The following is a 14166-nucleotide window of genomic DNA, read 5'->3' on the forward strand; positions in this document are numbered from 1 at the left end:
GTAATTGCAAGACCTCTTGTTACATGGGTCCAGAGTCCCTATTTGCTACTTTTTTGCTATTAAATATCCGATGTAAGCCTTTCAAGTCAAGAGCAAGCTACTTTAAAGCTTAAACTGAGCAAGGTGTTAGGGTAGTTCAGGGACCCATCCTCACACATACCTTGTTGCTTCACCTCACACACAGACTTCTTAAAGAAAAGCCTGTTTGCTGCCCCTCTCATGCTACTCTACAAAAAGTGACATAAATTAACATCCAATTCCTAAAATCATCTCAGGAAACGAAGATTCTTGTGGGGTCTGGGAAATGGAAACACACTGAAACACTTGTGCTGCTGAAAGCATCATCTGACTTCAAAGAAAGCTTACATGCTGTAACTGGAATAAATGAAAAAGTCTTTACTTAGCCTGATTTTAAGTGCAGATGTAAACTTCAGCTAACAGACACGCTTGCATTTTCAAGTCTCTTCTATGATATAAAACGATATTAACAAGTGCAAACTACTTCATTTAGGCAACTGACTATACAGTATCTAAAAATATGAGTAAAGTCCTAGCACTTAAAAGAACAAAATATATTAAAAGCAGAGTTAACAAGAGCACAAAGTAAGCCAACACTTTCAAATACACAGCCACGCATTTCAAGGCTCTTTCCAGTGTTTGAAGCCACTTTGAAAGAATGTCATGCATGTGTGTGTGTACCTGCACATGCATGCATGGCTTTCACTCTGCATCACTTCTGGCCAAAACTTCCATTTTTATTACTTTTTTTTTCATATATACATGTATTACTCCACTTTGCAAGAGTACAGCTTTGTACAGACAGGATAACTGAGCATTTAAAAGATATACTACAGTCATCATCTGATGTTCCAGCAAAGCCTAACACAAGACCTGCAGTTAGTCTGCTCACATGGCTAAGGTTTTATTTTCAATTTAAATAAATAAATTTATTTCCTTGTCACTACTTCACAAAGTATACAAACCAAGAAAAGTTGAAAAAGCACTGGCAAGACAAATAACTTCTTTTTAATCTTCTAGACCATACTAACAGAAATAAAGTAGAATTAATACGTCACTTTTACAACAGAAGACATATCAAATTTATTGCACATTTCCTATTATTTTTGCTTTAAATGGAAGGTGTTCTATCTCAAAGAATACAGTAAAAAAAAGGATTCAATAAACCTCCTTCATACAAATGAAAAGTTTCAAAAAGTATAACCTTTAAAGTATAAACTGATGCACACAGTAACGAAGACATTGCACTGATACTAATTCTCATGTTGATACTCCAGTAATTATTTTCCTAGTACACTTTGTAGAACTGACTGAATACCAACCAGAAGAAATAGCACTCAAGTACTGGCCCTTACTAATGGCAACTCCATAAGGCCTTAAACTGATTAAATGACCTGGAGCAGGTGAGACACAACACCCCTACCACAGGAGTGACAACATGTGGGGTTTCCAATATCACCACCAAGTATTTTTCCTTCCTTAACCGTGTCAAAACTCAAAATCCATAGAAAGTAACCACTCTGCTGTTTGTCTTCACTGTTTTTATGCTGAATGTCACCAGATGCCAAATTAAAATAAAAACACTATTTCTTTTTCTATACTTAAGTTAGTTGCAAACAGAAACAAATTAAACATATGGTTTTCAGACATTAATGTAATTTCTTTTAAGTAATTTTCTCTGAAGAGTTCTCCGCCAAAGTGAAAATTACACTAAAATTGTGTGGACAGAACACCACCAAATAAAATTATTTCATAGCTGTACTTAGAGCAGAAAGTTAGACGTTATCTAAAACAACTGCATACTCTCCCCTCAAAGAAAGTTATACCCTTGAAGAGCAGAATGCACCCTCTTTCAGATGGGATGTAGAATTAAATACACATGCTTTGCACACATACACAATATTTCCTACATTAAGTTCTGATCTAAAGACAGGCTACAGAAAAAAAAGTAACTTTTTGATTAACTTTTTTTAAAGTTAAATTTATCAAGTAATAGCAGTCATGCAAAGTTTTATACTGTCTGCAAAGCTTATTTTTCTCCTTTTTTTAATAGGACAATGATTTTTGTCAGAGTAAGTACATCTACAGTAGTAAGTCCACATTCACAGTACATATTTTGTACTGGCATAGTTAAAGCATCACAGCTTGCGTGTAGAATCTTTTGCATTTTTTATATGTACTTAAATAGGAATATTAATTGCATCTTTCATTAAAGTTCATTGTTAAGAATTACCAAAACAGTCTTCCGAGTTTTTGTCACTGCAGCTTTGAGCACTGCACATAGGCAAACGTAGTGTCATATATGAAAGCGAGCCCTGAGCTTTCATACCAGACCTTGATGAAAGCCTTCCAGTATCATTTCATTCTGTTCAACTGGGAAAGTCAACAACTAAAATTCAATTGTTTAAATTTAATTTCAAATTTTGCAAAGTTTCAATTTTATAATTTCTTTCAAAGGCGAGTTATGTTGAAAAATCACTTGTACATGATGTGCAAGTGTACTTTCTTTAGTAACCTTTGCAGTTAATATTTAATAACTTCCCTCATTTTCATAATATGATGAGAAAACTGCCATGACTTTAAGTGGGATATAAAGCAATTATAGGGTAGTGATTATTGCCTTTTAAATAATTCCATTATTTTTCATTCGCTTTTTCACAGAAAACACATAATACAGTGCATGTTTTGAAGATGACCACAGCAAGCACTGAATTTTTCAATGTCACTGTAGTTTTAAATGCATTGTTATCATCAGAGAACAAAAAATAGAGTTTACATTTCTGCACTTAAAATGGCACACTTTACATAGGGCAGCTCTTAACATTTACACTATTTTAGTTGGATTTGCGTTGAACTGAGCAAAATTTTAAGTTTGGATTACTTAGTTTCAAAGCAAAGAAAAGGCATATATCAAGGTATGGCTAACCACTTAATTCATAAGTATAATTTACAAATTAATCATCATTAACATCAAGGTTATTTACATTTAGTAACTTAGTTTTCAAATGCATAGCATTTTGCTAGATATTTAAATTAAGATTAGGAACAAAGTTCATATGAATGATGACGACAATCTTGGCCAAGCTTAATAAATAATTTAGCAGTTAATTATTTCAAATTTAGTTTGTATACAGTAGTGTAAGCTTATTATTACACCAAAAGAGTAATTACCATCTTCTTTTCAGAGTCATACAGTACTGATCTGTTAACAGAGATACCTAAATTATGTGGTACCTGCCCCCACTAGTAAATCAAGTTGCTGTTACCCAAGAACTTAGCTTAATATAGCTTGAATAGTCTTTCAAGTCTTTGAAATTCAGCTGCTCCATCTGCATATCTGTATGCTCAACAATTGAGGATTTAAGAACATTTTAAAGAAATAAAAAGCAGGTGAAAGCTAAAAATACTGAATTAAAAAAAAAACAGCATAAGAAAGACTGATATTATAAGATAAATATTCAACCACAGAAAAATCGTCCTTCCTTTGGAGTTACTGATGGTTTTTTGCTAACACTATTGTTTGTAGCTTCTTCATTCACCTCCCCCACCATCATCCCCCCAAAAATTCAGCTCATTTCAAACTACGCTGGCACCAGCTTGGTGCCTAGTGCTGGACTAAGCAATAAGAGACGGCCACCAGTGACAACCAGAACTGGAGCTACCAAAAGCCTCCAAACAAAGCAGTCACTCCTTCCCTCCTTCTCCTCCCCCCAAACCTCAGAGATGCTTTAGTCATTTATAACCACATGCACATTATCCACAAGGGGATATTCAGGGAATATGCAAAGGAAGTTCAGAAAGATGGATCTTGGAGGGAAAATAAGCCCCCCCCCAAAACCAGGCAAAGTTCTTCTCACCTAGCCCGAATATCAACAGGTAGGACACACACCACAACCATCTCCTGAAGACTACCACTTTTTCCTCAGGAACTTACAGGTGAAACATTACTAAGTTTTGGACATACTTTTCCATGTCTTGCCTTTTTTTTTTCCTTTTTTTCCACATCTTTTATTTATTATTTTTTTAAAAGGTACCACCCAAAATTATACATCCAGTGACAAGTCAGAAATATGCCAGAAAGCCGCTTTCTGGAACACAGGACCATGTGTGATTCCGACCAATACTTTGTAGCTCAGAAGTTATGATAGACTGAAGCTTCATTTGAAAAAAACATTTTGAAGGGCCACAGCACAGAACAGCAGTGCTATACACAGCAGGAGACTGACGTAACCGCACGATGCTGGGTCTGCGTTGCCATTCATGCATTCAGAAGTAGCTTTTTCATGTCAAGATGCTGAACTTCATCCAACATACATAAAACCAGCAACAGGCATAGGACATGAACTGTGTGGACCAGGTGATGTGAGTGAAAGGGTCAGGAGGAAAAGCAATGTACAGAAGCTAATTATTTGCCACAAAGGCAGGCAAAAGCAAATCACAGCAAGCAAATGCAATTTTATTATATTACTGAAGGTAACACAAAGGTAAAGCAACCTTTAACTCAATCTATAAGCTTGAAGGGGTCTACAAATTATAATGATAAATCTTCTAAGTCTTTCCCCAAGCTTACTTTCAAGGAGTGATGCGTAGCTTTAACTTGACATGGGTTGAAGAGCACATGTAGCACATGCTACAGACCTGAAAGGGTAATTTTGCTCATGCTTTGAGTTTAATTGAACAACTTCATCAAGCCCAGTTGTACAAAGGGCATGTACTCCACAACTTTTACCTAAAGTTTACACTTCTATGTTAAATGCAGGATTTGGGGTAGATTTACACGCCAACAGTCACTTCTTGTTTAAGAGCGCAGCCAGGGTAGGAGGTAGAAATCACATTTACCAAAAACAAATTCCTCTCAATGGCATAACAGAAAAAAACAGAAAACCTCTAAATAGAGACATATAAGCAAACACATCCTTAACGCAAACAAAAATAAGTAGCATCTCAAAACCAGTTACCAAATTAGAAAGCACCTTACCATTTGCTATTGGGACTTAGACCATCATTGAGAAACAAACAGTATTTTATAAATAAATAAAGGGATGCCTACTTTTTGGCTATCATAAGTTAATGTGAGGTGTTTGGAGGCAGTTTTTTTGGTGGGGGTGTTTTTGTTTAAGGACAATAGTTTAATAGATTAAGAGTTCTGGTGCATCTTCGAATGAATCAATATGAGCAGTACTAAAACAATTTCACACCACAGCTACTGCGTGTTAGCATTAAACTCTGAAAAGAGAGTTAACAATGAGTACATAATATTAAAAAAATATTTTTGCTCTGACTTTAGGAGCATTTCTGATTTATTTTGTACAGGTTTTTAGAATCAACTTAATTACCTCTGCTGTACTCTAGGATCCTTCAGTTCCTTCATTAAGAGTTAGTAAATCTACAGACCACATGTTAAACTACATGCTTATTATCTTTTAGCACGTATTCACAATTGAAAGATAATCTGAATTTGTATAGTTTTTAAACACTAAGCATCCCCAAAAGTTGCACGTTTCTTATAAGTATCCTACATTAAAAATTTCTGTGTGGGTTTAAAGTACATACACTCAGGTAACAGGTATTGAGATATCCCAGCCCCCCTGTTAGGGTCACAAGGAGGATCTCCTGCTTAGCAAATGTGGTTTTTAACTCTGCCACCAAGTTCTGCTGCTGCCCACCACCACCCAAAACTTGCTTAAATAACCAAACCCATATTAACACAAAGCTCACCATATAAGCACTTTTGTTGTTGATCAGCACCAGCTGTGATCAATACCACTAAGAGACACTTAGTATTGAACCCCTCTCAGTTGACCCTGCCGAATACCTCCCCCTCTGCACACCAGAGTGCTGGTTTTCCACAAAAAATAAAGATGTGGTTCATTCAGGGATTCAGTTCCCTCAGTAGGAAAGACACATGTGCTCTTTACAGCATCTGTAACAGACCAATGTCTCAATGGTGGGGGTAACCTGTATACACTATCATACAGTTCATGAACTAATCAGAAAAATTATTTCAAAATTAGCAATTATATTACAAGACACAGGCAAATAAATTTTAATTTTTTTTCTGATCGTTACCTGCTTAAGATTGCAACAAAAGTTTTAATGGAAAATAATTTAAAGCATTTTTATCAGAATTTTAACTGAAAAATTTTAAGAAAAAGACAAGGCATGGTTTACACTATAAGTAGTCTGTTATCCTGGATTAAACTACTACCTAAATTCCTCAAACATCCTACAGATTAGATTTTTCAAGCACTGTCCTAAAGCGACATTGTTTTGAATTTGTTGCTCTAAGAAGAAAAATTGTACTGTTCTTCCACTATAACTAAGGAGCCACAGTAACAGAGAATCTCCTCTACCAAATCATTTACTCTATCACTGAAAATAAATTTCTAGACGATCTGTTCTGTAACTAATTTAAAGCTATTGTTTGTTTCTTAAAAAAAGCAAAACATTTGTCTCTTTTGCCTTAACTAGCTGATACATGCATTTACCCTGTCAAAGCTGGGCAGTTTTGCAAACTTGGTTTCCCAAAAGCCTCCCCAAGGGCTTCCTCCGAGGGCAGGGAAGAAGGGGCAGAGAAGGCACAGGATCAGGGCCCGGGATGAAAGCTGTGGAGCAACTTGCTCAGTACAACTCACACAAGGGTGGTGTTTCCCCTTCTCTGCCCTGCTTATTCCTACAAAAGCAAGATTCCCACCTTGATTCATGCATGCTAGATATTTAACAGACAATTCCAAACCCAAATACAGCAAGCTTTTTACTTCATCACTAACTGCTATTTAGCATGAAGTTTCAGGAAAATGAGTAATTATGAACATAACTAATAGCTTAAGATTTTGTTTGGATTTTTTTTTCCAACAAAAATTTTAGAGTTCCCTCTAACTGGAATTTTTAATTCTACACTACAGTATTTAAGGTGCCATTAAGGTGAAGCAAGCTCCATTTTGGAGGAAAAAATCCTACAGAACCTGTGCATTTAAAATTTAGAAATAAAATACATTCACTAAAACAACAAAGCCCTGCTATTTTCACAAAGGGGGAAAGTGTATTGGACACATGGTGTAGACTACATATTTTAAAATAGCGTTCCTGAAGTTCAGCTGAGCATGAAAGTTAATCTTTCAAAAGTGAACATTCAGCTCCAATTGTGTTCAAGTGTACTAGTACTAGCAAAAAAAAAAAAGCCACTTGACTATTTTTGTAAATTCTCCAGATATTTTTAGCTTAAACAGCAAATGATTTTACAGTAATATTTTTAAATGCCTGTGTATATATATACACATACACACTTTCTTTGAAATACCTCTGCATTATCAGACTACACCAATCAGACTAAAGTCACAAAGACTACAGACACCAAAAAAAATCTGAAATGGAGTAAAGCTCTTCCAAGCTGAAGACCTTTCATTTCAAGACAGTTTCATTTCAATACTTCATCCCATACATGTCAGATCCCTCTCCAATTCATTGTTATCTGTGCTCTTATCCAAATTCTAACTCAATTAAAAATACAGAATGCCTCATTTTACCTGTTAGAGACACTTTTCCACCCAGGTTTGCAAAAGTTTTAATTGATGCTAATTCCACTGCATCAGGAAGAGGCAGGCAATAGGGGAGGCTCATTGCTGCTAAGGTTGCACTGCACAAGAGACAGTTTTTATGCTACAGGTTTCTCTTGTGTCAATTGCCAACTTTTCAGTAAAATAAAATTCATGTTGTAATTTAATACAATTTTCCATTCCAAAATTTCAATGCATTTGCATTAAAAAAACACTACTTTTTTTGGTCCCACTTTTTAATTGCAATTACATGGACGGTATTTTAGCATTTACCCTAATATTGATCCTCCAACTACAAACATCAAGATTTTCTTCTTGGTTAAACGAACGCCTCTCTCAACACACGCTCACAAACCAATATTGCAGATCCAGAAAGCAGCAAAACCAGAAGAGAATATACTGATATAATATTTTGTTAATTACCTGAAACATGCCCAAACACACAGGAGCTCTTGCTGCCATACAGAAACTTATCAAAGCCAAATTACTTAATTCTAGGTAATGAGAAGAAACAACTGCCACTGAAGTACCCACATGGATAATTGTACCCAGAGACGCTGAGTGGCACCAGTAAACACTGGGCTTACTGGTGTCCCCAGCACACTCTGTACCTGGACACCTGGGGATATCTTGGATGGCACATTCAACAGTATTTTTTAATTTGATCTGCAAACATAAAACTCATACAGCAAAGATGCAGGATGGAAAGGCATACAAGTGCATACACTTGACATATCCTGGAAAAAAAAAAAGGTTGGAAGTCTCAGACTAAAACTATAAAATAACACAGTATTTTTGGTAACAATATCACATTTCTAGATGAAATAAGGAAAAGTGATGGTTTTGTTTTAGCTTTGGACAGTAATTAGCACACGACTCAATGTATAATTCTGTACTCTGCATCATTCAAGATAAAGAATGGACTGGTGTGCAGATAAACATTTTGCATATGAAAACAGAATGAGAGAACTCACATTAGAAGAGCCATATTGAAACGCTCTGGAACTACAGAAAACACCTCAGTATTGCTAAGTGCATAGGTCCTGTTTAAACTTTTCCACCTATCCCTCTTCCTTTATAAAATATGAAGAGTTATCCTTACTTAGATTTCACAGCATTTAATTTTTGCACCCATTCTGCATTGATTTACTGATTCTGAATAATCAAATTCCAGTAATAAATTTGATTCTTAAATTACATGAAAAATAAAATCCCACATCAATATTGCCCTATGCCTGTCTCACTGGGCTCATGTGAGGATGATATCAACAGAAATGAGTCTTCAGCTGTGCTCCATAGCACTAAGTATTTGTTACTAAAATCCCAGAGGATAAAATCCTAAAAGCTAAGATGACATTAAGGAGAGAAGCAGGTTTAAGGAGTGAAGAATCCTTTTTGTGATGTTCCCTGAAGGACTGGTCCTGCCCATGGTTAAGTATTAGGTATATTTTAATGCCACCTTGGTCCCTCTCTCATGACCATTATGGGAAGCTTCACATTTTCTGTTAGGTAGGTAGATAAACCCCATGCCATTTAAGAATTTTTCAGGTCAAAACTAAGCATTTGAAGTCCACCCAGTAGCCAGGCAGAAGCCATAAAAGGACTCCAACACTGTGGAGTCCTATGCTTCACACTTAAAAGAGCAACTGAAATGAACACAGCCCCATTTTACACAAATACCACCTTCAATGTCTCAGAAATGTGGAAAATGTTATTACCCTGTGCTTGAAGGGGAAAAAAAGAGGGGAGAAATACAAAAAGTTTAAACATTTCCTGATTCTACTTTACTACCCTTGAATTACACTCCAAGATGCTGGGTTTTTTTTTTATTCCATTCCTTCAAAATTTACCATATCTATGCACAATTAAGGTCCACTACAAGTATGTTTCTCAGGGCACCTTCTATAAAGGAAAGGTGGCAAAAAGAGAGCAGGACCAGCCTTTCAGGACTTGTGTTTAGAGCTGTTTCACGTACTCCAATTTATTTTTAAAAACTGTAATGGGAAGGGATTTTTTTATTATTATTAATGATCAAACGGTATTAGGAGCTATAAAAATTAAACTTCCAACAATATGACAGTTAACAGAGTTAGTGAAGAATTATCTGTTCTTGCCATAACAACTCACTGTCTATGTAGGAACCACCACAACTATCCAGGTTTGTTTCCACTCTTAATCATAAGCCCTCAATAATTAAAAAAAAATTAATTTCCTTCTCACATCTGCAAAAATAAATGTGGAAACAGAATAAAAATGCAAAAATCACTATGCAAAGTTTTGGGCTTTCACTCTCAAAAACATTCTAGTTTGGACCCAGGCATGGTCCTCTACCTCTTTCCAGAAAAAAAAAACCCAACACATAAATATGGCTAATAAATGACATTTTCTGTTATGTCCTCTCACAGTCAGCATGTTTCTCCCTGCTTGATATTTACAGAAGCAAAGCTTAAAAAAAAAAGCCACTAAATTATTTTTTTAATATCTGTGACCACTGTAGCCACCATACCTAATTCAGCCTCATGAAGCCATTTCCCACTGCCTTGCGCCCACAAGATACAAAAACCCTCATTGTACTGAAAATTAGCACCACAATTCCATGCCCATCCAACAGCATAACACTCACTGCTGGAACCTGAGAGATTTTGGACCTGTTTTCCTCAAATCAGCCTTCAGATGCTTCCACATTAGAGGTGAAGCACAGCTAGGAGGTCATTGCACTCCCTGTAGTGCAGTTCAGTATGAGGCAACATTACCTCCAAGGTGCACCTCTGCTACCCTCTTCTGCTCCTCTCTCAAGCAAAAACCCTAGAAGAGATATAAGGGAATTTATCTGCTCAACAAAGAGTCCTCCAGGCAGGAAAAAAAAAAGATTAACCTTCTAATTGGAAAAACACTTCATCATTACCACAGTTGAGATATTGTGAGCATTTTAAGCACCTGAAGGCCCCAGGAGCCAGTGTGGTGGACCAGCTCTGGATGGGAAGCCCACCTGGAGGTAGGAGCTGGGTCTGGGGGGCTGCAGCAGACACATCCCCAGGTGCCCAGTTAGCACCTGCCCTCCCCCCTTCAACACACAGGAGTGACATCAGGGCCATTTGAATAATCAGATTGCAGCACACATCGCCTTGTGATACCAGCTGCTCCTTGGATTGCAGTGAGGTAGTGCCCAAAGCTTCACACCACAAGTTTCATGGGCATAAGCGCACATTCGCTATGGGCTGCCACCATCCATCCTCCTCCTCCCGCATTGCTGCTTTACGAGAAGAAAACCCATCTAACAGCCTTGCCTAACAGTGCCCTGCCTTCTGTCACAGAGCACGACTAGCAGGCAAAATTATTACAATGTCTTCTCCAAGTTTTGCATAAAGTGACCTAAACTTTAAATATCGCAATAGCCTTCCTCCACACAGAGGGGTCTGAATGCAGAAATGCTGCATTCCTTGGCATTCCCTTGAGATTTCAATAGTAAAGTCAGGAATCTACTTCCAGCTTATTAAATACTTTGCACCTCCCCCCAAATAATTCTCCATCCTTCCATCAAGGAAACCTTGACCAGGCCCCTTCTTTCCACCACAGCATATCCCCTTGTCTGTTTTTTAAATGCTTCCGGGGGGAGGGGAGGGAGAAAGCCACACACAGGCTCTCTCCTTCCCTTCACAGCAGGCAGGGAAGGTAATTTTGCAAACCTGGGTGTGCCCACTTCAAATCTGAAGATCCAGCAAGGGCTGGAATGCAGTGACTACTGGGCCCAAGAATTTCTCCCTGAATAACAAGCCCGGCACACTCCACACCATCTTCTGGATACAGCTCAACTTTATGGCAACCCTAGCTGACACCACCTCTTGACCTTCCCTTTATGTGACAAGGATATGGATTACCAAACCCTTACCCTTTCCTCCCATGCACCTCAGCCACCTCTGAAGATACACACCAACTACCTTTGCAGGTGATAATATATACACTCCGCTAAAATAAAAATAAAAATAAAATTCATGTTTAAGGAGGCTGTAAGGAGGGGAGCTAGGACTCTCCATGAAGCAGCCTCACAGCAACAGAGGTCAATACAATGTATTGAATAATTCCAGTGCACTACAAAACAACTTTTGCTCTTATGAAGTAATCGTTTGACCAAACTATTAATCACACACTCACGCACAGACTTGACATATCCACTTTTTTTTTTTTAAATGGCATCACTCCTGTGGCCATATCTCACACCCTGGAGCACACAGGACTCTCTGGAAAGCACTCCCTGGCCTTACAGGGAGCAAAAGCACTGGGCAGGCCTGGCCCCCACCCTGGCTGCATCTGACACCTTTCCCCAGCGTAAAAAAAAGATACAAAGACTTCAAATAAGTTACTTTCAAAGTACCTTAATAAGCAGTTGCAAACAAATACTCAACATCTGAAAACTCTGTTTTTACACATGCCTAACAACTCTAAATACACACCCAGTAAGCAATATTTATAGAGATATGGAAAAAAAACTCCAACTTCTTGACACACTTCGCCTCCCACCCCCTACCAAAAAGGAAAAGTATTAGACATCTACAAAAGGAATGACAGAGTCACCTTTGCTCATGGAGGTCACTGAATGAATTTTAAGTGGCTTTCTATATTTGATTTTGGGAGAGGGGGAGCGGAAACAAAGGGGAAGGAAGTGCAGTTATGAGACATGCAATTTAATTTTCTGTTAAACAGCAGTATAAATCTGAACTATGCCTGATACACTCCAACATGATACTCAAAGCAATACAGGTATGCTGATACAATTACATTTGCAATGTTTTCAAGATTATGCCTATATGTAGGCATGGCTAGAAAAGTGCTTAAGTTCAGTGCAGAATTATTTTCAACAAGTTACAGACATGCACATTTCTGATAATTCACAAATAGGAAAACATGCTACACAATAAGAATGGACTTTTACACCACTTCAGCTGACAGCTAAAGAACAGCAAAATACTTTTAAATATGTTGAACAATTTTTTTTTTTTAATTGAGTGTATAAATTTGCCTTTTTATGAGTGAAATTAATTTGTTTTAAACAGCATACATACAATACTACTTTTGCAAGCTTAAAATTAATAAGCATGACATAATTTATTTATTACAGACACTATTAGAAAATGATCAATTCTTACATGTCCCATTAAATTTTCTTCTTAAATCTAAAAATATATTCCACCTACAACAGTATTTTTATATACAAAAGATCTGAAATAGACTACTGTAAAACAAAGCCATATACCTTGCATATTAAATGAGAAAGAGCGTATATAGCATATTAATTTCCAATGAAGTTATCAAATAAATAGAACCATAAAGATTAACATGCTAGGAATTGATCCAGAGATGAGTTTCTACCTCTTAACTAGAGCAAAAATCCTCTACACTTTAAGTGAAGCTTTCCTCTAACACTAGTAATTAAACTTCTGATTCTCAAAATACCAAGAACAATGCCCATCAAGACAGTAAATTCACCTTTTCAAATTAATTATTTTTAAAAGACTGTACTTCTAAAAAAAATAACCCTGAAATAGTAGAAGCCCCTTTTAACAAAGTTACACAGACAGACATACTTCCCAGATTGAATAATGGAGTACAGGAACAAGCACGTGGAAAGTTTGATCTATTTTGCTTTTACTCTCTAGTGCACTCCAGGTTTTGTATAATCTAAATATTTGTGAAAAGAGCAGGCTGAATTGCTATAGGCAGTATAAAAATACTACCCTGCTTTATTGCAAGTATTGCTTCTTTACATGAAGTCAAACAAAATTACTACCTTGCAAAAATTAAACATACATTTAGAAATTAAAGATTAATATATCCAGTCCTTAATGGGAAGGAGTCATTCTCCTGCTGTTTCTATAGACCAACTCAAAATGGTGATGAAGAATCCTCTCAAATACAGATAAGACTTCTACTATGTGCCTATAAAATGCTGCAGTCTCCAACATGGCAGGATTAAAAAAAATATATATACCGGTATGTTTACAAGATGCTTTTTGTTGATGGAGCAAAGCTCTTGTGCTCACCCATTATACAGTTCACAACACCACACTTCATTTCCTGCTAACACCCAGATTTTAACTCTTCTCACGGAACTTTAAATTTTAAAATCTTCACCCATAATTTGCCACCAGATCATAATGCTTTGCTTCTCCCACAAAAAAGTGGCTTGCTTTTTATTTTTAAATAAATTAAATACTACCACTGTTGTATGGCCAAGACACGACATTAGAAATACATTAAAAACCTCTAGGACAGCACAGAGTAAACCCACAGGCATGCAAGAAAGCGGTCCATTTATCTACACAAAAAACACAAACCTAAGCATTTTTCAAATTGCTTCCCACTCGGTATCTGAGAGCAAGGTGGAGAGAGTAAAAAAAAATAAGAAATAAATTACCTTTGTCTTTTAGGGACTGAATGCTCAACTTCTATGAGTTTCCCATGCAGCTCCACTTTACCTGCAGAGATAAACAGAAAGGGGAAAATATCTGAGCGCGGCTGTGCGTCCCCCGCGTCCCCAGCTGGCGGAGGGGATTCGCAAGGGTGTAAAGCAGTGACCGTGAGCGCAACACGTTAG

General features: G+C 37.0%; 1 protein-coding gene across 1 annotated transcript in view; it reads right to left on the reverse strand.

Moving 5' to 3' along the window:
- Nucleotides 1-14046, reverse strand: part of IGF2BP3 (insulin-like growth factor 2 mRNA binding protein 3) — a 108427-nt gene extending 94381 nt beyond the window's left edge. The window contains exon 1 of the mRNA XM_010188173.1: nt 13987-14046. The gene's annotated coding sequence lies outside the window, so the exon portion shown is untranslated. The remainder of the gene's footprint in view (nt 1-13986) is intronic.
- Between the last annotated feature and the right edge of the window lie 120 nt (nt 14047-14166).

The sequence above is a fragment of the Mesitornis unicolor genome, unplaced genomic scaffold (assembly GCF_000695765.1).
Source record: "Mesitornis unicolor isolate BGI_N332 unplaced genomic scaffold, ASM69576v1 scaffold5167, whole genome shotgun sequence".
In the NCBI taxonomy this organism is placed as follows: Eukaryota; Metazoa; Chordata; class Aves; order Mesitornithiformes; family Mesitornithidae; genus Mesitornis; species Mesitornis unicolor.